Consider the following 25,763-nt stretch of genomic DNA (forward strand, 5'->3'; position numbering starts at 1 on the left):
AATACTGTAAAATGAACAGCATGAACAATTCGCAAGTGTGAGAAGGTCTTGAAGTGCTCATATTTTTTCTCAGTTTCAATGACACGTCTGATCACATGAGGTCTATTAGGCCGGATTAATGGTGAAACCCAGCTGTGGAGGTGGTGGACAGATTGAGGGTGGGGCGTCTGGTGTAGGCCAAATAGCTGTAGACTACAGACAGCAGTGAGCTAATTGTTATAGTGGGCCATGGAGCTATCAGTGGTACATTACTCACAGGGTAAGACTGCTGCACCTGGCCGAAGTGGATGAAGCCATAATGTGGGGGATAGTTGAGTTGGGAATAATACACACCTGGCCTCAGATGGCACATCCACTGACATGTCACTGACTATTCATGGACGGTCTGATGCATGTTGCACAAAAAATGTTAGCTGAAAGTCTGAAATAGGCTGATTGAATCTGATTGGCTGGCTTCTTCACAATTTTCGGGAGTCATAGTGCACAGGATTTTATCAGTGGGTTTGCATGTTTCCAGGCTGCTAGTGAACGCTTCCAAAGGGAGAATCACTGGATTTACCAAAGTATTCACAGCATCAAATATGTTGTTCTGGGTGGTTGTTAGGGCTTTACTGCATGGTTGCTACTGTAGGTTGTTGGTAGGGTGTACTGGGAGGTTGCTAGGGCATTGAAAAGGTTTATCTGGTGTTCTGTTGTTTCTGGATTGTCGATTGTTGCTAGGGCTTTGCTTTGGGTACTAGGGTGGGTGCTAGGGTATTGCTAAACAGTTGTGCTCATGTTTTTTTTTTTTTTTTTTTTTTTCTGGGTGGTTTCTATGGTTACTAGGGTGTATTGCTATACTGATGCTTTGGTGTTTCTGGGTGGTTGCTTGGGCTGGTTGCTAGGGTGTACTGGGTGGTTGCTAGGGCTTTGCTCTGGTTACTAGGGTGTACTGGGTGGTTGTTAGGTTATTGCTAAATGGTACCTCTGGTGTTTTGTTGTTCTGGGTGGTTGCTAGGGCTTTGCTCTGGTTGATAGGGTGTATTGCTTAACTGCTGTTTTGGTGGTTGCTAGAGCTTTTCTCGATGGTTGCTAGAGCGTACTTTGTAGTTGCTAGGGCTTTACCCTGGGTGTACTGGTGGTTGGTAGGTTATTGCTAAATGATTGCTCTGGTGTTTTGTTGTTCTGGGTGGCTGCTAGGGCTTTGGTCTGGTTACTAGGGTGCACTGAGTGGTTTCTAGGGCTTTTCTCTGGTTACTAGGGCATACTGGGTGGTTGCTAGGGTATTGCTAAATTGTTGCTTGGGTGTTTTGTTGTTATGGGTGGTTGCTAGGGTGTACTGGGTGGTTGCTAGAGCTTTGTCGATAGTTGCTAAGGTGTACTGGGTAGTTGGTAGGGATTTGCTCTGGTTAATAGGGTGTACTGGGTGGTTGCTAGGGTGTACTGAGTTGCTAGGGTGTACTGAGTGGTTACTAGGGTATAGCTGAGACACTCATCACTCATTCTCTGGTTGCTAGGGTCTACTGAGTGGTTGTTAGGTTATTGCTAAATGGTTGCTCTGGTGTTTTGTTGTTCTGGGTGGTTACTAGGGCTTTTTTCTCTGGTCGCTAGGGTGTACTGAGTGGTTGCTAGGTTATTGCTATATGGTTGCTTTGGTGTTTTGTTGTTCTGGGTTGTTGCTAGGGCTTTGCTCGCTGGTCTCTAGGGTCACTAGGGTATTGCTAAATGGTTGCTTTGGTGTACTGGGTGGTTGCTAGGGCAGTTATTGTTTACATTGATTTTTTTGGAAACCACAGCTGCCGTTTTTAATATTAAAAAATGTTCAGCTTGGAAGGAATAAACTAATATATATATATATATATATATATATATATATATATATATATAGTATGTTCTCATAAAGTTTGGCTATGTGGGTCTAGTGATATGATGGGGGAAAAAAAAAAAAAAACTAACTTAGCGTGACCTTGTATTGTGTCTTTTTACCGAGTCATAGTGTACTCGGCACAAACAGTGCTTTAGCGCTCTTGCTGTTTACTCAAGACACTGTGTGTGTGTGTGTGTGTGTGTGTGGGGTGTGTGCATGTGTGTGAAATGAAGCAGGAACGCGGGGTATGGCTGAGATTATGATGTGTCTGCCGGGAAGGGGAATGGAGGCAGCAGGATATAGCGGGACAGGCTTGGGCTGCAAAATGGCATGTGTGACAGAGATGGATGAGCTCAGGCCCAACATCAGAGCCCCGTTTAAAGGGCTCATCCTGCGGAGCGGTGGGAAGCAGTGTTTAACTGTCTCCCACCTGCAGGACACAGGCAACCACCAGCAGACTAAAAGACGCTATACCCTTTAACTGAGACACTCATCAATTCTGTCATACGCTTCAATATCTGCAGATTTGTCAGTGCTCAAAACATGACTCTGGAAATATGCTAATAAAATAGATAAAACAAGAACAGTGACTGTATTGCAAAATATTAAAAGTAGAAGACAGTGTGTGTGTGTGGGTAGGTTGGGCTAAGATGTCCCAACCACCATTCAAATATGGTGTTGTTTGTGGGGAACTCAGTGTTTCACCTCTTAGATGGAACATTATCATGTATATCTACTACAATATATTTTGATGTTGTGAGCACATCAGAAAATAATGAAGGACACAGAGTGAGCTGCTGCCAGATAAGTGCATGATCCTACACGCTTTATATTGCTTAAAACTAAATAAAAAACCTACTTGGCTTGCCACTAGATGTGTATGTTGTTTAATGCATTTTCCTCAATGCACAGCTTACATCTTACGGTTGTATACTTGCCTGTAAATGTTACAAATTTTCGGATAAAGACAGCAAGCAAGTCAACTTTTAACTTTTCAGACTTCAATGAATGAGTGCCACATGACATGGAAGACTGGAGTAATGATGATGAACATTTTTTGAAGTATTTTTTGATCAAAGAAATGCAGCCTTGGTAAGCATAAGAGACTTCCTTCAAAAGCATTTAGACCAGTGGTCTTTACTAATTTTTTCATGAGAGCCACATTGATAGGACAAAGTCAATAAGAGAGCCACTTTTAACGCAAAGTATCAAAAGTTACATCCAGTACATGAAAAAAATACTATAGTAATTTATATAGTAAATACTATAGTGTTTTTGAACCGTACTATAGTAAATTGTAGTATACTGTATATATTATAGTATTTACAACACTTTGTTAATGAATGCTACAGCATACTGTAGTATTAACTATAGTGAACTGATAAACTGTAATAAATACTGTAGTATACTCTTTTTACTACAGTAAATTGAAGTGTATTGTAGTATAATATACCCTTTTGGTTGTAGAAAACAGTACAGTATTGGGGAAAGTAATTTGTTTATATTACTGTAGTTGTTATATTACCACAGCAACTATAGAATTAGCACAACAAATTAATTCAAGTATGTTACTATGGTTCAAAAACACTATAGTGTTTACTATAAATTACTGTAGTATTTTGTCATGTTCCTAAATAGCATATCTGCTTATCAATCTGCCATTCTTTATCAGCAGCGCACTTTCATTCTGTCATTCTTGCAGCGCACTTTCATAGAGAGCCATTGGGGCAGATTTCTGGCTGCCCTACTCATTTACGTTAGTTCATATCACTGTATTATTTACTGCCATGCGAGCCACAAATTAAAGCTTGGCGAGCCGCAGGAGGCTCGCGAACCGCACAATGAGTAACACTGATTTAGACACTTGTCATTCAGTGTATACATTTTTTATTAGATGCCACACAGAAATATAGCACAAATACACTTCTAAAGCAAAACATTCCACAAAAAGATGTTTGTTAGGTTTAAAATGGTACACCTTGTATTAAGATGCATTTTGTCAGTCCGATCAAAAGTGGGTTGATGCTAAATATAGGTGTAATCTGGGTGAAAAACGTTTTGAGCTTGTCCACTTTTGACCATTTCCAGAGGTAGTCAAAAATGCTTTTGACCGGATTGCTTTCGTAGTGTAGACGCTCGTGTTCGAACAGCCACAAAAGTTTGTCTACTCTCCAACAACTACCTAATGTGTAAACATTATGGGAAGTGCGCTAGCCAGATGGGATTTAAACTTTGTTGAATAAAGACACAAGTTTGGTTTGAAGACGAAAAATGTACCAAGCACAATGTTCTCTCACCATTCCTGATTTCTAACATGCACTCACCGTGTTTGGCATGGAAACGAAAAGCTGCCGTTCTCCATGTGTTTTTTCCGTTGTCTCCGTACCCATTCATATGTAAACTGCACAAGCTTATTTTGACCATTAGATTGAAAGATCTGAACAAGCCCATACATTTACCCGCCCATACACCCTCCCCTCGAAGAAATCAGGACAGAAGTGGTCGAAAGTGGACAAAAGAGATGGATTAAGGGTATGTTTACACGACAACGATATGGTTAAAACTAAGAAGTTTTTCCTTTGAGTTTTCCAGATACAGACGACACCATTGTCAAAAAGTCTCTCTAACAATGACTCTGAAAAGAAAGGTGAAGTTTTGAGAAAAGTTTGATTTAATTTGATTTTTGTTATCTGCAATGAAATTCATACATTTTAAAGTGTGACTTCTGTGTCCCAATACTATCTTTACTGCAGCTATTCAGAAATATCAGACTAGGGAGCCAACATTTTTTTTTTTTTTTTTTCTGGCGTGAAAAAGGTTCCTTTCTGAAATATTTTGAACGGCAGAATATATAATAGCAAACAAAATCAGAAGCTCCACTGTGACTCTTGAATAACCCTGCTGGATCTTTTTCATATCGTGAGTCACACAGGTCTTCCCTCTAAATTCAGATCTGATGTTCATATGAATATAATAGCACATTATCTGGAGACGGAATGTTCCAAAACGTCCCACCAGCAGCTACAGGAAAGAACCGTGCCTGATGGCAAAGCTAGCAATGGGCATTCTGCGTGAATGCATATCAGTAAATCTGAGTTCAGTGTGGCGAGAGCAGCTGTGAGGACGTCTCGACAGAGCCACGCTGTCTGCCTCACTGTTTATTTCTGTTTACTCAGGTTTGCTTCCTCAGATTAATCTCCAATAACAGCTGTGTCATATTGTCTGCTGTGCTATTAATGGCGCTTGTGTAATTACTTTACGCCCAATCATATGACTTCACCAAGAACGCAAATGAACCTCCCTTTGGGTGCTCATTAAGGCTGCTTTCAATGGGTACACATATCAAAACAGCTTAACCACACTTGTCTGGTTTCCTCACAAAGTCAAGCTGCTGATATTCAGCTGTTCTATAATGTTTGGAATTGTGAGATTTTAGTACTTTAGACAGAGAGTAGGCATCTGGAGTAGATGATAATAGCATTAATAGAGCTAATTATGACATCACTGTTAATATCAACATTCAGAGTCTACAAAAAATACATTCCTGCTGCAGTTTTTAACAACTATCTCGTGACTGATTTGTACGTATTTTACGAGGTGGCTAATTCGTATGAATTCATAGGATCTCACTCATACGAATTTGTATGATTTGTCTAAACCCCAGTGACGGTTAGGTATAGGGACGGGGTTAGGGGTAGGTCATTCATATGAATTCATACGAATTTGTCAACTTGTAAAATACGTATGATTTAGCAAAAAACATATGAATTCGTACAAGTGAGGTCGTATGAATTCGTACGAATTAGCTACCTCATAAAATACATACGAATTGCTGTGAGATCAGGTTGGTGTTTAATCAGTGTCTTTTTAGGCAAGCCTCTGTTTTGATAATGAACTGCATCAGCTGATATCAGAGCTGGATAATGTTCAGGTTGGATGCTAGTGTAGATACTGCACAGTATGGCTTTTCACACTGCACTTAACCCCTGGTTATCATTGTTCTAAACACTGTTTTTAACCCTGGGTAAATGAACCTTTCACACTTGTAATTTAGTAGTGGGCTTAACACATTTTTTCCCCCGGGGTTAGCATGGATTTGCAGCGTTAAACCTGCATTGCAGTGCCAAACGTGTACAGTGTCAAAAAATGTATTGTTAGAATGTTACAACTACGCTAAGCAACAGACAACCAATCACATACTCATATTAGCCTGCTTTGGACAGTCACAGAAAGACTGTGCAGTTTATGAATAGTAAATTCAGAACATCAAATGCTGACAGAAAACGCGACAATTTGAGTGAAGAAGAGAACGTTTCATTCTTACCTTTATATTCTGAAATGTTCATTCAGTATAAACTCGTTAGTACAGTCGGCAATACAACGATGCGCAATGCTAGTGTTATATAAACAGGTCGCGTGCTGGGTTCATCCAAATCAATGACTGACCCTTGAGAGCCACCAGAGGGCACCCCATATCAGACTATTGTCATTCCCTCACAAACTACATTTCCCGTAATTCTCTGCCCGGACTCAACAGCACTCATTGCATTCAGTTGTTGCTCATTAGCTTATTACCTCTGCCTATATAAGCCTGGTTTTCTTATTCACTTGTTGCGAAGTCTTGTATGTGTCAATACTCCATTTCTGAGCACTACATTGATTATTTGTTCCCTGGTTTTGACCCTGTTGCCTGGATTTACCCTGTCTGCCTGTTTTCCTGCCCTGATTTATGTTTAGATTGTTTGCCTGTGTTTTGACCTTTGCCTGTTTTTGGATTTTGATTGTGGAGTACCCTTTCAATAAATACTGCGATACAATCCACAACCTTTGCACCTCTGTAGTACATGACAATGACACTGCAAATATGCCAATAAGAACATTAACCCAGGAATTAGGAATGTGCAATCTGAAATGTCAGTTTATGAATACCCAGAATTAACACCGGGTAAATTATGAGCAGTGTTAAATGTGAGGATTTCCAAGATTCCATTTACCCGGGGTTTAGAATGACCCAGAGTTAACTATTTCAAGTGTGAAAAACCCTAGTATGTACTGTATACTGTCAGCTATTCAAAAAAATAGTACCCTATGGACCAGCCAAACCCTGACCCTTTGGTTTCAAACACACACTGCACTTTTTAGTCATTTTCAACTGTATTTGAAACAGGTCTAAAACCTGTCGCTGTCAAGCATTTGTTAGTAACAGTAATTTAATCTATAAATATGGTTATTTTGCAGTTTTAACATTAGCCAGACTGATCAGTTAATGAATACATGATATAAAAGGAAGTTTGGTTGCACTTTATTTTGCAGTAGCCTATGTGTACTTACAGTGTACTTAACTAAGAAAGTACTGGGTAATATAAGGTAACTACATGGGTTAAGGTTAGGTTTAGGGGTAGGTTCAGGGTTAGTTATTACCCAGTTATTGTAATTACTATACTAAGTACATAGTATGTACATGGGAAACAGGACTGTAAAATAAAGTGCTATCGGAAAGTAGGCTAATAATAATAAAAAAGAGGTGTTAATCACAGTTGATTCTAGTTCATTCATTACATTGTTGTTGTTGTATAGCTATTGTTGTTCTTAAATCACTTAAATCCCAAGACCGATCTTGTATGCTGTTTTCAGTTGATGCATCAATAAAACTTCACTAAACATAATTTCTAGAGTGCCTCCCATTCAGTAATCACAATAACCATTTCTTCTTTTTGTTGTTGTGGTGGTTGTTGTTGTTTTGTCACTTTTCATAAGAACCTAAATGGAAAAGCTTTTCTTTTGCGTTTTTCACGTATACAGATGACAACATTGTCAAAATGACCCCCATTCACACAGATCCACGAAAATGACTAAAAACGCTGTATTATGCTGCCTGCCAGTAGTTGGCGATGCCACTTTGTAAAGAAACACTACATACCACTACACTACATTACTAACATGTAATACACAGACGTATGACATCACCGTTTTCACAAATTTTTGTAGTTTACAAGGAGATGATAATGGTTTTCAAAAACTTGCATTTTGAAACTCATTTGTAAAAGTTTGAGGTTTCAGGCGTTTTGCCGTTCAGGTTACAAAGTGTAACCGAACAGCAAAATGCATAACACATTTTCTGTTTTTAGTTGAAAACAGTGTTTGTATAGCTTTTTAGAAAATTATTTCTAGAGAAAAGCATATAATATAGAGAAAAACATAATTATATAATTAAAAACGGTAACAATTTACAATATGGTTTCATTAGTTAAAATTAGTTAACAAATAATGAACAATACTTCTACAGCATTTAATAATCTTAGATAAAAAAATCAAAAGTTGTATTTGTTAACAATATTTAATGCACTGTGAACTAACATGAACTCTTTTATTAACAAACATTAACAAAGATTATTAAATACTGTAACAAATGTATTGCTCATTGTTAGTTCATGTTAGTTAATACATAAACTAATGTTAACAAATGAGGCCTTACTGTAAAGTGTTAAATCTTCTGTACTGTGAAATTTAAATGTTCTTTGTTTGTTTGTTTTTTTAAACACATTTTCTGTTTGAGTGTTGATTATTGTATCTAAAAAGAAATAGCAATTGAATTTAATATTTTGGTCTCTATTTAATTTAACCTTCTATATTATAGTACCAAAAAGGGGGTTCCCCGTATAGTTTACAGCATAAGTAGAGAGGGATTTGTTTTCCTTTAAGAATATGAAAAGGAATATGAGAATATTGTGCCACATTACAAAAACAGCATGAGGATAGTTTGCCATTCTAAAAGAAATGGTTGTAGTCAAATATGTTTTTTTTTTTTTTTTTTTTGGCTGTCGGCCATCATAACACATGAACATATGAATGTTTGACCATTCAAGCTCTTTGACTTGATTAATGGGTAACATGTGTTCTGTATTCATGTGAATTGATCACACCAGATGCCTATAATCTTGACAAAGTGGAACAGCGCTAATATCTCTACACATAACAGATTCATAGAGCACATTTATCGTCCTAATGTGTTCTCGGTGAATGCAGATCACACTAACTTGATTAGGCCTACTTGAAAAGCTGTGCACCTGCGTGTGACACATACACACACATGCAAATATACATGAATGAGTAAACGCTGAGGCAATCACAAAAATGAAGTGTGGATTTTAATAATCCCATTTGAAGCACAAATGCAGCCACTATTGCATACCGGTGCAGTTGTAAGCAGTATCAAAATTCATTGCTTGTCTGCTTTTGACAGTGATGGTCTGTCTCAGCTGTTGAGCATTGTGTTTTAATGTAACCTCATAACATTAAACCAGCCATTTGTGACCATTTGCTCTATGACACTTCTCAAGATATGAAATGCTACTACAAAACCGACCACATTATTTCCTCTGATTACTGTGATTTCAAACCATTTTTCCTGGATGTCAAATTTCAAGTATATTTGGAAAGACAGTCCTCTTTTAGTGTGAGTGTCCATACATTAGCATTTTTGCAAAGTCGGTTTTTGGCAAAGTTACTCTACTTATCATGTGCCTTTCAAGTGCATGAACACATTTGGCAGGAATTGTTAATGTTGATGGAACTTAAGTTTTAGTTTTATGTTGATACTGAACTAAAGATACATGCATAATTGTATCACTATTATTTGATACAAACAGACACAATTATTAATGGACCTTTAACATGTTTGAATAATATTGATTAATGTTGGGTTATGTTAAGTTTTTTGTTCCATTTTAATTGTTCCCTGTCACTGTTTTCCTGAGTTCTTGTTTGTATCCATGGTTTCTGATTAAGTTATGCACCTGTTTCTTGTTCTGTTATTTATCCCTGTGTGTATTTAAGCCCTCATTTCTTTTTGTTCATTTTTCAGTGTCATCTTTTACTTAGATGTAGAAAACCTTGTTATCCGGTGTTGTGTTAGTCTAGTTAAAGGGGACCTATTATGCTCCAAGTCTCTGGTGTCCCCAGAATGTGTCTGAAGTTTCAGCTAAAAATACCCCACAGATCATTTATTATAGCTTGTCAAATTTTTCCCTATTTGGGTGTGAGCAAAAAAAAAACGCCCTTTTTTTGCATGTCCCTTTAAAAGCAAATTAACTTCTGCTTTCAACCCACTTTCCAAAAGAGGGCGGGGCTTTAACAGCTTGCGCTTCGGTTGCTCAACAACAAAAAAGCTGGAGAATCTCACGCAGCCAAAATGAGGATTGTCAGTAACGGTGTTCAGCCTTACATTGTTCAAACCGGAGTTGACACTGATGGAGAGACTCAGGAAGAAGTTACAACTTTTAAAATTCAACTGGACATTTCTGAATGGTTAGTGGATAAATTTATGTAGTTGCTGTGGAATTGATTCAACTCAGTGACTAGCATGTGCCGTCATGTTAATCTTTTGTGCAAAACCAGTTTGGACAGCCACTATACAGAGCCATACACACCAGGCTAACATTTAGGATTGCTATCAAATGCTGTGAATAATATTGCAAAATATTGCTATACAGAAATGCTCTCTTTTTTTAGCTATCAAGCTTGCCAGGGTAAACTTGCAGGCAATCCAAGCTAACAAGACTCTAAATAGTGTTCTGTGCTCGTCTGAGCATTCAACGACAGAACAGTTAGCATGCTTTGCAAAAGCTTTTGCCATGGCCTTAGAACTGGTACACCATTTGTGAAAACAAAATGGTGATGATGTGGGTGGAAACATGCAGATTAACGGGCGGTAATATTATAGTAAAATCCCCTTCCTACGTTACAAGGGGAGCAAAATCTGAGCAGCTTGTTTTTTTTTTTTTTTTTTTTCATGTGCTTGCAGAGAAAGACTTGCCAAAACAAAGTTACTGGGTTGTCCTTTTTCACTTTTTCTGGGTCCCAATTATACCACTTTAACACGGAAAAAGTCAGATTTTAATGATATGTACCCTTTAAACAAAGACAGTTTCCTTGTGTTTCCTGCGTTGTGCAGGTTGGAAAGCCACAATGTAGTGTGACAGAGCACTGAACACTGAACACTGAAGAAAAAAAAATACAAAACCCCCCCAAAAAACAATGGACTTACCAGCAGCATGCAACCAGGAAGAGGACACCACTATACCCAGTCCGGTCCCAGAGCCAAGCCGAACAAAACGCCTGAGCCCACTGCAGACTCAGAGCCTGAACTTGCCACGAAAACCATGCCAGATGATACGACTGAGGTCATTTTCATCCCGGAGCCTGAGCCCCACGGAGAGTCTAGGTGAGTGAACCGGCAACAACGTCCGTATTTATCCCTGTGTGTATTTAAGCCGTTTCTGTTCATTGTTCAATGTTGTCTTTTGTTTGCATGTTGTTATTCGCCTGTAGTTCTCCGTAGTGTTTGTCTACTTAAATAAGCATAAATATAAATGAATAAGCATAAATATCTTTGGTGAGAAGCTAATTTGGTTGCACTTTATTTTGTAGACTGTAGACATTCTACTCGCTTAGTTACTTTGGAACTACATCTACTATCTCCACTAATGCTGGGTACACACTAAAAGATTTTTGAAAACTTGTAAGATTTAAAGTGTGAGAGACCATAACAAGGGGACAAAAAATTTAATCGTTTTAATCGTTTTGCTCCTATAATGTGGTGTGCCGAGATGTGACAAAGACAGCACACCACACATGAACAGATCTTCAGCCAGAGTCCCAACTGTGAATATAGGAAATCTTGCAAAATATCTTGAGACTTCAGAATAAACATGACAGACGATAAGCAGAAAGATTGTGTTGATAGTGTTTGGAATGATTTTGGACACGTTGTATAAACACTCGAACTGTTGCCACAAACTGACAAGCTGATCCTTCATCTCTGCTGTCCAAAATCCATTTAACTTTGTACTGCGCCATGACTGCATTTGTTATGCTTCTATCTTCTGTCAGCTCGCTTTCTGATTGGATATTGTCCTCGGGGTTCCCCCCACACATCAGGATTTCTGATTGTAAATATTCAACTTGTTAAATATTTACGATTCGGGATCGGGGCGCCTCCGACGTTCTTCCGAGCAGATTCAGTCACTCTTAACACACCTCACACCACAGGAAAATCTGATAAGATAATCTGTAGAACCATCAAGATAATCGGGACATTACTTAGGATTGTCAGAAGGGGAGAAATCGGCCCGATTATCTTGTGGTGTGTACCCAGCATAACTCTCAGAGGGTTAGTAGAATAAGCTGACATGAAACTTGAAAAGTGGACTAAAATAAAGTGTCAGCAGATATTGAGCAGACAGTCTACTAATACTCTAACGACTGGTAGTTGACATGTAGTTGCAAAGTTACTTGTAGTTAGTAGAATGTCTAAAGTGGACTATCGAAATAAATTGTTACTGCTAATTTTCTTAATTTCATGTTTTCTTTGGTGTTTTAATGGAAATAATTAATTAAATTAAATATTTGTTTGATTGTTGTTTATTTTGCTAATATACACAAAACTACACATTAATGTAAATATTACAAAACAAATGTATTATTATTATTATTATTATTAGATTTTAATCTTTGGAATAACATGCATAATTCATTCAAATTATTCAATAAAAGCAGGAATGTGTATTAAGAAAGTAAAAGTGGTCATAAAATAATAATTAAATGTAATAATGGTAATACATAAATAATGTGATCCTGTATGTTTTGTCAAGGTGTACAAGGCAAAAAATACTGATCTGTATTACGTTGCAGAGAGTTTAACACATATATCCCCTTGAGGTTAAATAGTACATTAAAAAGCTTTTATGTATTTGTGACGCGAGCGCGTGCACGCACGTGTGTGTGTGTGTGTGTGTGTCTAAAAACTTGCTGCTTAATGGTGAATAACCATAACTCTACATAATCTATGCAAAGACAGAGAGAGAGAGAGAAAGCGGTTATGCCTTGACTATATTTTCCATGTGAATAGGCACAACAGTGACCTGACTCACACTGAAATCTGCTGAATGTACATCATGCCGGAAATAAGCTTACAAAACCTGCACAATTTTATGGGCCAAACATGTCACACTTTCATACCAGGCTTGTGCTTGCAATTCAGTTCTCACTCTCTCAGTGGGCTGAAATGTAGATCAAAGTCCTACACCGATACAACTTTCTGGCAACAGAAGGAATATTTTTCTGAAGAAAAATTACATTTATTCTTTGTTCTGCTGAAACAAACAAAAACACAAGACTCAGGATTCTGGATGCGATTTATTATTGTGAGTGGCCGTACCAACAAGGGCCTTTACAATTTGCAAATAGTCTAAATTTTTTTCATTTATTTTTCCTTTCTGGTCTTTTATTTATTTATTTATTTTTTGAAAGCTACTTGAAGCTTGAATAACTGTCAGAATATTCAGCATTCAAATAAATGTTTAATACAGGTTTAACATGTGCTTTGTGCTAAACCTGCATGACTTTCAGTAAAGAGTGCAGATTTTGGAATTCACTTTAAATTTTAGTTAGGTAACAGTTAGTATTGCATAACCATACTTTTGCCTTGCAGGATTAGTCCAGTTTTCAGTTTGTTCTTGCTAAGAACTGCACGCTTATACAGCAAGAGCAATCTAACAGACAAGTAAAGCAACCAACAGAGTTAATTTTGGGGTAGGCTTCTATGAAATAGTTGTGCTGTCAAAAATACAATTAATACAAATTATTTTAATTCACTCTCTGCAAATGGTCATAAAGAGGCACAGAGGAAACATTAAATGTAGAATTGTTTGGGGCATTTTTCATTTGGTCAGATTGGGAAACCAATTAGCAGCCCAGCTAAAGGCCCATGCAAAGTCCATGTTAATCTAGTTAAGGCTAAAGTAAACTCGGTTTGGCACAGATGCAATGAAGACGACAGATGTAAAATCAACAAAAGGCAAGTTTATTGTGGAAACGACAGAAACAGACATAATAGCAGGTGAGTAGAGACTTTTGCAGATGATTTCAGAATAATTTGATGGATAGTGATACAGTCTTATCTCGGTTGGACAAAGATGACAACACACAAGGGAAGCAGACGAGTGGAGGAAATAACTGACTTGTCAGGATGATGACTGGGAAGACTTTGAAGAAGACTTGGAAGACCTTGAAGGTGACTTGGAAGACTTTGGTTAGGTAACGAAAGGACTCATTTGGTAAAACAGTTAAGTGAGTCTGCATGCTCTGCGGGGCCAGACACCAACTGCTGTGTGTGAACGTGTTTTATAGTGCTGCTGACAGGCTGTGATGAGTGACAGGTGCGTGTGATTAAAACTCCGGGGACTGTGATTGCTGGTAGAGTGAGGAAGAGCCTGGCATGATTGTGGCATTGGTGAGCAGTTTAGGATGTATGTATGTATGTATGGATTGATAGATGATGGATAGACGGATATATGTATGTATGTATGTATTTTTTCTGCAGGATTGGGTCAACTGAGCCATTGAACTGGTAAACCAGTTTGCAGATTGGTCTGAATGATTCATTAGTGGAACTATAAATAAAATATACATAATTGAATACAATTCATATATAAAATAACATTTAAAGGGGTGATGAACTGAGAAATCAAATTTTCCTTGAACTTTTGACATATAAGAGGTCAGCATACTTTAAGAATATCCTGTAAGTTTTAGATGTTAGTCCAATAAAAGCTTTAATTGACACCAGACCCAACAAACGACAGGATTTACAAAGTGGGGATCTATGACGTCAAAGGGCAGCAAGCACCGCCTCTGCAGAAGAAGATCAACGCCTACTTCATCACTGCCTGTTTAGCTCCTCCCACTGATTTGCGCATGACATGCATAGTAACATAGGCCTATGTGGTGCTAAACCGGTTCGAGCTAACTTACCCAGCAATAAACAGCTAACTTACCCAGCAATAGCCGTTGAGGATTAGAAAATATTGCGAAGTGCCTGGACTCAACCGTAACGCAACAACATGTAAGTAACAGTGTTAATTCTAATGCCTGATCAGATATTAATGATTCATGTACAGTCAGATGATCTTTGTCTGTGTGTCAGTAAATCAAACCCCTGACTAAACATCAACTTGCATTGTTTCTCTTAGTAGGATGAAAATAATCTGTTATTTAACGGTGATTAAATTATATAAAGAAAGCGATCAAAGAAAGCTCCCTTTGTAATCGTCGGAGCGGCACACGCTGAAGCTGTCAATCAAACAGCACGAGTTTGCCAGTGACTGACGCGCAAAACTCCCGTTTTATTCAACAAATCTTTTAGTTATGTCGTGTTTGCACTGTTAGTGAAGATGAAAGTATTTGATAGTGTATAGAAATTGAGTTGCATTGACGAGATCACTGCTTTCATGCACTCAACATATGTGATCAGCAACACAGTGTTCATCTCTGCAACCTTAAATGTAATGCAACACTTTTCACGATTAGTTAACCTTGAGAGCTGTAATAGTAAAAACACGCTAAAAGAGAGAGTAATACTTGGATATTTTCATATGCAAAGATGTTAGCCAATCACAGCAGTGGGCGTTTACACTGAAGACTCACAGCAGAAGCCCCTTAAAACGGAGCGTTCAAACCAGAGGGCTAAAATCAGGGTAGGAAAAATGCCTTTTATTTCTAAATTATGACAATTTTGGATGTAAAAAGCATACTAACATTACAGGTGCTGGTCATATAATTAGAATATCATCAAAAAGTTGATTTATTTCACTAATTCCATTCAGAAAGTGAAACTTGTATATTATATTCATTCATTACACACAGACTGATATATTTCAAATGTTTATTTCGTTTAATTTTGATGATTATAACTAACTGACAACTAAGGAAAATCCCAAATTCAGTATCTCCGAAAATTAGAATATTGTGAAAAGGTTCAATATTGAAGACACCTGGTGCCACACTCTAATTAACTCAAAACACCTGCAAAAGCCTTTAAATGGTCTCTCAGTCTAGTTCTGTAGGCTACGCAATCATGGGGAAGACTGCTGACTTGACAGTTGTCCAAAAGATGACCACTGATAAGGAGGGCAAGACACAAAAGGTCATTGCAAAAGAGGCTGGCTGTTCACAGAGCTCTGTGTCCAAGCACATTAATAGAGAGGCGAAGGGAAGGAAAAGATGTGGTAGAAAAAAAGTGTACAAGCAATAGGGATAACCACACCCTGGAGAGGATTGTGAAACAAAACCCATTCAAAAATGTGGGGGAGATTCACAAAGAGTGGACTGCAGCTGGAGTCAGTGCTTCAAGAACCACTACGCACAGACCTATGCAAGACATGGGTTTCAGCTGTCGCATTCCTTGTGTCAAGCCACTCTTGAACAACAGACAGCGTCAGAAGCGTCTAAAGACAAAAAGGACTGGACTGCTGCTGAGTGATCCAAAGTTATGTTCTCTGATGAAAGTAAATTTTGCATTTCCTTTGGAAATCAGGGTCCCAGAGTCTGGAGGAAGAGAGGAGAGGCAAACAATCCACGTTGCTTGAGGTCCAGTGTAAAGTTTCCACAGTTAGTGATGGTTTGGGGTGCCATTGCCAGCAAACTCGCCTGACCTAATCTATGAAAATCTATGGGGTATTGTGAATAGGAAGATGCGATATGCCAGACCCAACAATGCAGAAGAGCTGAAGGCCACTATCAGAGCAAACTGGGCTCTCATAACACCTGAGCAGTGCCACAGACTGGTTGACTCCATGCCACGCCGCATTGCTGCAGTAATTCAGGCAAAAGGAGCCCCAAATAAGTATTGAGTGCTGTACATGCTCATACTTTTCATGTTCATACTTTTCAGTTGGTCAAGATTTCTAAAAATCCTTTCTTTGTATTGGTCTTAAGTAATATTCTAATGTTCTGAGATACTGAATTTGGGATTTTCCTAGTGAATTAGTGAAATAAATCAACTTTTTGATGATATTCTAATTATATGACCAGCACCTGTATAAGTGCACCCCAGGAAACATTATAAAACAATAAACCAATGCAGTTCATGGACAGGTTGGTATGGATAGGGATGTGTCAACAGTGTAATTATAAATGTAATTACAGAACTTAATTACATATATAATTACATGTAGGTATTTTTGAAAAATATAAGTACAATGTAAAAACATGTACAAAATAAGTGCATTGTATCAAATTAATAATTTAAAGGTGCCCTAGATTCAAAAATTGAATTTACCTCGGCATAGTTAAATAACAAGAGTTCAGTACATGGAAAAGACATACAGTGAGTCTCAAACTCCATTGTTTCCTCCTTCTTATATAAATCTCATTTGTTTAAAAGACCACCGAAGAACAGGCGAATCTCAACATAACACTGACTGTTACGTAACAGTCGGGGTGTACGCCCCCAATATTTGCATATGCCAGCCCATGTTCCCAACATTATGAAAGGCATTAGACAAGGGCAGAATGTCTGGATGTGCACAGCTGAATCAACAGACTAGGTAAGCAAGCAAGGACAATAGCAAAAAATGGCAGATGGAGCGATAATAACTGACATGATTCATGATAACATGATATTTTTAGTGATATTTGTAAATTGTCTTTCTAAATGTTTCGTTAGCATGTTGCTAATGTACTGTTAAATGTGGTTAAGGTTACCATCGTTTCTTACTGTATTCACGGAGACAAGAGCCATCGCTATTTTAATTTTTAAACACTTGCAGTCTGTATAATGCATAAACACAACTTCATTCTTTATAAATCTCTCCAACAGTGTAGCATTAGCCGTTAGCCACGGAGCATAGCCTCAAACTCATTCAGAATCAATGTAAACATCAAAATAAACACTGTACTTGTGCGATTAGACATGCTGCATGACGAACACTTTGTAAATATCCATTTTGAGGGTTATATGAGCTGTTTGAACTTTTTTTTATGTTGTTTAAGGCAAGCGCGAGCTCCGTGGCCGTGAAGCACGAGATTTAAAGGGCCACACACTCTGAATCGGCTCGTTTCTAATTATGCCCCAAAATAGGCAGTTAAAAAAATGAATAAAAAAAAAAATCAATGGGGTATTTTGAGCTGAAACTTCACAGACACATTCAGGGGACACCTTAGACTTATATTACATCTTTTAAAAAAAAGTTCTAGGGCACCTTTAAAGGTAAGTACATTGTAGTTAAGGCCACCTAATATAAAGTGGGACCTTTTTTTTCATTAAATGTGTTCCTTTGTTTGATTTTTCCACCGCTCCACCATCATTATGAGTTTGTTTGGTTCAGCTGTGTTCTATTAAACATCTTGTTTGAGTTCTTATTTAAGTTGTACTCTCACGTTCATTCTCTGTCTGGTCACGTTTACGATTATGTGTGTTGCCACCATCTGTTTACCTTTTGGATATTTGTTACTAAACTCATGCTGGAACTTTATTCTTCTGTCTTCATCTGTCTGCCTGCAACAACCCGTGACAACTATAAAGTTCCACTAGGTAATGTTGGTTAATGCATGAACAAACATTAACCCTCTGGAGTCTGAGGCTGATTTGGGGCCTGGAGAAGTTTTGACATGCCCTGACATTTGTGCTTTTTTCAGTTGTTCATAAACATATTAATGACACAAGTGTCATTACACTGTATTCAGCACAAACTAGGCTACCATAATATGTGAGGAACATGTATGTACATGTTTGTGTTTTTGAAGGAATAACGTTTATGCGTGGTTACTGAAAAAACAAAAAACTTAAGTCACTGATATAAGGCCAATAAAAGTATATTAAATCTGTGTTCACAAGACTTTTGGGTATTGAAGGTTGTAGACTAGAGTTTTTGCTTCAAAATTATGTAAAAATTATGCTGACTACTCTTTCATTTATAACAATATACTGATTTAGTTTTTGTAAGACACTTTTTGCCAAGAAACACGGTATGCGAGGAGGCGTGAATCTCCATGAATAATGGCTCATTCTCACCTGTGAAGACAAAAGAATTGAATAGTAATGACCTGAAAAGACTTGCATATTAATGAGGCATTTCAGTCAGGTAGGCTGTGAAAAAAACTTCTGTGATGTCTCAAGCCCATCATGGTATATGAAACATACAGAAAAATGTTATTACAATATAAAATAATGGTTTTATATTATACTTTAAAATATAATGTATTTCTGTGATGCAAAGAGTCTGAATATAGGCTTTTAGTTTAAAAGCATGCACATTTGGAGAAATATAGGATTCTCATATGTTTGTCAATTTTCTATACAGAGGAGTTATTTTTTATTTAATATTCATTGTTATCTCTATGAGCGCTGGTGTTTGCAATTCATACTGCAGCCGGAGGGCGCTCTGTGCATTTTAGTCCACAAATTCACCTAAGAAGAAGACGATATTCCATGAATGGTGTTTACCAATTCATACTACAGCCGGAGGGCGCTAAAGAAACAAAAACTCACTTAAAACTTATCAATAGAAGAAAACAAACAGGAATTTACTGCATGTCTTCCAGAGATCGCTAACCATGGCTTTTTCATCCAGATAAACAATTTTCAAGGCAATAAATACACGATTGAGATGATGAATGCATGTGTTGTCTCTGAATTTGCGTCTGAATAGCGCTGGCTCCGTGGGCGTGGCCGCATTAGTGGGTAATGAGCTGAATCACGGACTTCTGACATGGCTCTCTTTTCATACAGATTACATAAACACAGAATGTTTGTTTTCGATTTTACTTGCACGATTTAAAACCTGACATTTCAACGTTTTGTTAGACATAAGTATGAATTTTTTGTGATTAGTATTCACTAAGTTACACTTCATTTTCTGAGAACTATCAGATTGGACTTCGTTCAGAGGGAGATGAGAGATCACGCATCATGTTAGTTTTCTTTATTTTACAAAAAGCACAACATTTTGTTTTTACTCTGAGTGTATACAAATAAAAGGAGATATTCTATAGTTTCAATTGATGTATTACTTATGTCTCTATGACAACAAATGACAGAGTATTTTAAGTCTGTTTTGCTGCAATGTGAAAAAAAACCTGCAAAACGCGCCGGCGCGTTTTTAGACCTCAGAGTGTTAACTAACAATGAGCAATACATTTGTTACAGTAGGCTATTTATTCATCTTTGTTAACTTTAGCTGATAAAAATACTGCCACACTTTAGATTAGGGTACACATATTCACTATTAACTAGGAGTTAACTAGGACTAAGTAAGTTAGTTGTTGCAGTGGTTATGTTTGGGTACGGGGTAGGTTAAGGGATCTAGTATATAGTTATGCATAATAAGGCATTAACATGTACTTTATAAGTACAAATAAACAGCCAATATGCCAGTAATATGCATGCTAATGAGCAACTAGTTAATAGTGAATATGTACCTAATCTAAATTATTACCAAAAATGCAGCTGTTCATTATTGTTAGTTCATCTCCTCTCAGGTACCTTAAATAATATTGACAGATACAACTTTGAATTTTAATAATGTATTAGTTGTCAGGGAATGGAGGAATCAAAGTTAACAAGCTTAACAAGATAAGGGGACACACCTGGAGAAGACTAATCAACTGGGAAAACTACAAAACTACAACCATGGCCACAGGAACAGGACACAGGAATGAACACAGAAACTATAGGAACTGAGAAAAACTAACATAAAAGTCCCACAGAGCACAAAACACAGAACAAGATCTGACATTACCCTGTGGAGCTAGAGGCCATTACCCCGTGGAGCTATAGGCCAACACAGCTGATTAGACAAAACTGAACCACAAGGCACAGAGAGGTTAGTGTTGGCCACTAGGGCCATAAAAGGACAGGCAGGGAAGTCAGGAACGCCCTCCAAGGCATTGCCCAGAGTGACCTCTCTGGTCATATTGAGGCAGACAGACAGTTCAGAAACAATCTCTGAGGTCACGTCGAGGCAAACAGGAAGTTCATGTGCAACCTCTGTGGTCGCATCGAGGTGAACAGGGAGTTCAGAAACAAACTCAGTCATCACGTTGAGGCAAACAGGAAGTTCATGTGCAACCTCTGTGGTCGTATCAAGGTGAACAGGGAGTTCAGGGCTGACCTCCTTGGTCACCACCGACCAATAAAAAAACTCCTGGACTGGAGCAGACACCTGGGCTGGAGTGAGTTCTGAGGCAAAGTCATGAACTGGAGTGGGCTCCTTGACTAGAGTGGGCTTAGGACTAGACTTATGGGCAGGCTCTGGAATGTCTCATGGACTGGAGCGAACTCTGGAACGGACTCACGGGCTGGAGTGGACTCACAGGCTGGAGCGGGATCTGGAGCGGACTCACAGGCTGGAGCAGTCTCTGGAGCGTCGGTTGAAGACTCAGAAGTGGCGGCCATTTTGGCGGAAGCCCTCATGCTTGACGCCATCGCAGAGACGCCAGCTGCTCGCACCGAACAAAGCGGTGTGTCCTCCAGACTTGACGCCAGTCTTAAATAACTATGGTCCACCCTAATGTCTTCATCAGCAATGATCATGGCTACTGGGAACTCTGACTTGGTGTCCATGATGGCTGAAGACTCTGGAATGGTAGCAATGAAGGGACGAGACTCTGGAGTGAGGGATACTGTAGGAGTGCTGCATACCTCCTCTGTACCTATCTGCCTGTGAATATTTTATATAACTACAATATAGGTAGGTTTAAATCCGCGTAATTATATCAATGTTATATATATATCGTCATATTGTCCAGCCCTAAAACTTGTATAGTTTTATAGTATAGTTTTTGTCAGTGTTTATTTAAAAACACACAATTATGCAGAATATAAGATGGAAAATATTTAATTGATGATTTGTCAACATAATATATAACAATACAATATGTACGGTATGATTTTACCTCAAAATCCAACAATTTGACACAAAATGATAACTGCAAATCCATGTTTTTCTGCCTGGAGTCCAGCTGTTTCTGTGAATTGCAGTGATCCATTTGCTTCCTTTTTCTGTAGCTTTCGGCAGTCTGTAAATATATACCTCAGGTTTTGTGTCAAAGCTATTTGTACAGTCAATCACAAAGCTCTTTCCCGTTTTGGATGTGTTTTGTGTGGTTTTCACGGCATTCACACTGAAAACCAATGCTGCAGCTCAGTCTTTTGCCACTTAGTCGTAACGGTCGACAGTGACGTCACGTGCATACCCTCTATAGGAACCGAGAAAAACTAACATAAAAGTCCCACAGACCACAATTAGTAAATTTTGAAATGAACATGAACTAAGATTAATAAATGTTTTTGAAGTATTTTATTAGCTAACTAATGGAACCTTATTGTAAAGTTTTACCCATTTAACTGTCCCTTATTTAAAATGTAAACTTTGGTGAAAAATTGATGATCCCCTTAGACATTCTGTTGACTATAAGTAAAATTTAACATACATGTCAAATAACTCTAGAGTATTAGTACACTGTCTTCTTAATATCTGCTAATACTTTATTTAGATGCTCCCCCAACAGACATTCTACTGTTTCTTTGCAAGTGCATATCAACATATTATACTAACCCTAACCCCTTATTCGAACCCTAACCATACCCCTAACAGTCTACTCATACTCAATAATACTAATAATCTAATGAAAGTTAACTGACATGTATGTGCAACATTACTTATAGGTAACAGAATGTCTAAAGGGGACCATCAAAATAAAGTGTAACCAAAATGTGTTCTTGGCTTTTGTCAAACACAAAGATCTGACAATATTTGAATACTCTGAGTACACAAACCTTGAGAAATCGCAAGCTTCTGTTCAAATGTAATCAAGAGTGGAGTTCAGTGTTACTGAATGCAAATAAACCCATCTTAAAAGAAATGCAAAAAGGATAAATATATTAAAGACTGAAGGCCTTTTCTTTTAACTAGGATTAGAATACAGTGTGTTCTCAGCATGATCAAATACATATTAAATTGAAACTCTTGTTAATAGAATTGCATATCTCAAGAGGCCTCAGTCTGAGGTAACGGTGCTGATTTGTTCACTTGGCAAAGAAAACATTAAGAGAAAATTGGCTCTGCCATTCTGATGAAGCTGTAACATACACATATGGTGTGGAATCTGTGGATAATAAAATATTTCTACCATAAAGACACAGAGGGCAGGTGAACATTTACATGTTATTTATTCCATAAAGTATAAACAGATGGTAGTGAGGTACAATATTACGTTTAGTTGTACAGAAAAGTTTTTTAGCGTAGGCCCCGTCCTTAGTCCAAATCCTGGGGTTGCAGATTTGGGTGATCCTACCCCCGATGGGGCACAGGGCTAACCTGGTGGTGGTGGGGAGGATGGAGGTGAACCTCAGCATCATCAACTGCGAATGTGAAACAGAGAATTCAGTGCTCATTTATACAAGGTGTCAAGCAATGATTGGCCAAATATATTATTATGAGTGATGACGTGACATTAAGTCTTCCTGGTAGAACTTACGCTGGCACTTTCATTTCTCTATGAATGTTACATATCAGTTCAGAATACCAGAATCATACCAGTTTCCTTTGAGCTATGATGGGGGTGGATGCTTGTTTGTTTTCTTGGTAGCACATGACAGTCACAGCCTAATAGTGAATGTGGGTGATAAGTGGGCCACTTGACCACAGGTGAGCCTGGACTGATGTTGGTTTCCAGAAAGCACTGATATGTATTCATTGAAAATGTCATCAGCTGGAGAATGTATGGCCCTCCAGAACCCCACCAGGAATATCTGCTCTCAAAACCACACTCAGCAAAAGTGTGTAATTACTGTTTGCTGAAGAAAAGGAATGACATATTATTTGTGCTATTACCGGTCGGTCAGATGGCAACTGTTGCACAGCCTTGCTAGGTTTATTTATAGAGGACCTATTATGCTTTTTACATTTTCAACTTTCTTTAGTGTGTAATGTTGCTGTTTGAGCATGAAAAAGGTCTGAAAAGTTACAAAGCACAAAATCACTCCAAAGGGACTTATTCTCTATACGAGTAAGCACTGTTTCTGAACTCACTGAAATACCTCAGTTGTATTCTTGAGTTTTATTCCGGGCACAAACGTCACAATGTTCTTCATTTAAATAATTACAAGGCATACACAGGAAAAAAAGGGGTGAGGCCTGGTTGAGTTAGCTAGTAGTGACATTGACATTTCCAAAACACGCTAAAAGCGGTTAACCAATCACAACACACTGGTCCAGCCGACCAATCAGAGCGACGTCGACTATGGGGGAATGCCTCAGTGTGACTGCATCTGAAGCAAGTGTGCAACTATTCCAATCCTTATTGGCCATGGCGTACGATGAAAGCTCTAAAGGATACCCAGAAAAAAAGCAGTGTTAGCTTGTGTCTTTAGCAATTGCTCTTTTCTGTCCATCCTGGCTGGCCCTCTTTGATAAGAGCGGGCAAATGGTTTGGGTCATGGGGGTACAGCCCTTTCTCAGCTCTTACCTGCAGGCTCCAGTGCTTTCACCCAGGATCCGGAAGACTGCTCTATGGCTTCTTCTACCCTAAGTGAGAGCCCAATATTAGTGTTATCCAGCTCCGAGGAGGTGGATATCGTAAGCATCGAGGCAGGGGCGTTGGTGGATTCAACATCTCTATCCTCTGCTTAAAAGAAGCTGGTGGGTTGTTAGTTTTGCTGTGGCCAAGTTAAACATCGACTGGCCGGTCGTAAGAGCAAGCTGGACGTCGGGGCATACCTTTCTTTCCAGACCTCCACACATACCCCCTTTCCACCAGCACAAACCGGGTGCTAGTTCAGAGCTAGTGCTAGTACCAGTTCGGAGTTGGTTCAACTGATGAGCCTTCTAAGAACCAGTTTGCCTTTCCACAGGCTAGAGAGCCAGCACAGAGCCAGGTCTTACGTCACTGTATACGTCTCATATTTCACAGCAAAACTAGCGCCGCAGCGCCAAACACAAATACACCAGGCTCGATTGAGATGCATCGGCTTCTCGCAAAGCGATCAGCGCATGACATCAAAGCTCCACGAGAATTATCCAAAAGCACAAGGAGTCGTATGCTCTACAAACGCTCTCGCGGATCCGCGGCACCCGCCGAATCGGTCCGCGCTGCTCCGATGCATCTCGAACAAGCCTTCTATCAACAATCGCGGATGTTTCACTACTCTTGATGCTCATGGCTTTGCGCACCTACATCGGCATCCAAGCACGGCTCGCCGTAATTTGTATATAGACGGAGATTACGATCGAGCTGCTATTAGCTCGATTAGCTGCTATTTCAAAAATGGCGGTCACAAGTTTCTTGTTTGTCATGGTAACCCCGCCCCCAGCCCCTGATGCAAGCGGTTCTTCTAGCCCAGCAATGTTTTGGTGCTACTTACGGACCACTTTTCCTGGTTCGGAGCTGGTGCTTTGTGTGTCGAAAGACAAAGAACTGATTTTAAAATAGGCTCTCGCTCCGAACCAGCACTCAAACTGCCTTGGTGGAAAAGGGGTAACAGAGGTGTTGAGATCCTGGAATAAGTTGTTCTTCTCCTGTATTTCCAACCACAAAATCTCCAACTATGCTTCGATCATGGGATAAAGGAGTGCGGATATGGGACGATGTCCAGGGTTAAAGAGACACTGGCGTGCTATGTCTCCCCTGAGTCTGCATCGTACCTCAAGGCTCTGACCCTGTCAACCAAACCATGTAGAGCTATTTCTTCTTTGGAAGGCTTGCATGGCAGCGAGCCAGGCTGGTCCATGCCTGCACACAATGGCTATTCTTGCAGGCAGACCAGGCTGACCTGCTTAGGGACCTGGACGAAGGCTGGTCAGCCGCGTCAGCCACGATGCGATTAAAGAGCTGCATCAGGCCACAGACATGTCTTTCTGGCCCACTAAGGAGATGGACCATGCCATTGGCCACTCCATGACAGCTCTGGTGGCTACAGAGAGACACCTCTGGTTAAATCTTTATGAAATAAAGGAGAAAGATAAATCATTCCTCCTGGATGCCCTGCTGTCTCCTCCTGCCCTCTTCGGTGACAAATTCAGTTTGGTCGTCGAGAAGTTTCATGAGAATGGTCTCACGACAGTCAGTGGCATGCCAG

Source organism: Megalobrama amblycephala, unplaced genomic scaffold (genome assembly GCF_018812025.1).
Source record: "Megalobrama amblycephala isolate DHTTF-2021 unplaced genomic scaffold, ASM1881202v1 scaffold386, whole genome shotgun sequence".
Lineage (NCBI taxonomy): Eukaryota > Metazoa > Chordata > Actinopteri > Cypriniformes > Xenocyprididae > Megalobrama > Megalobrama amblycephala.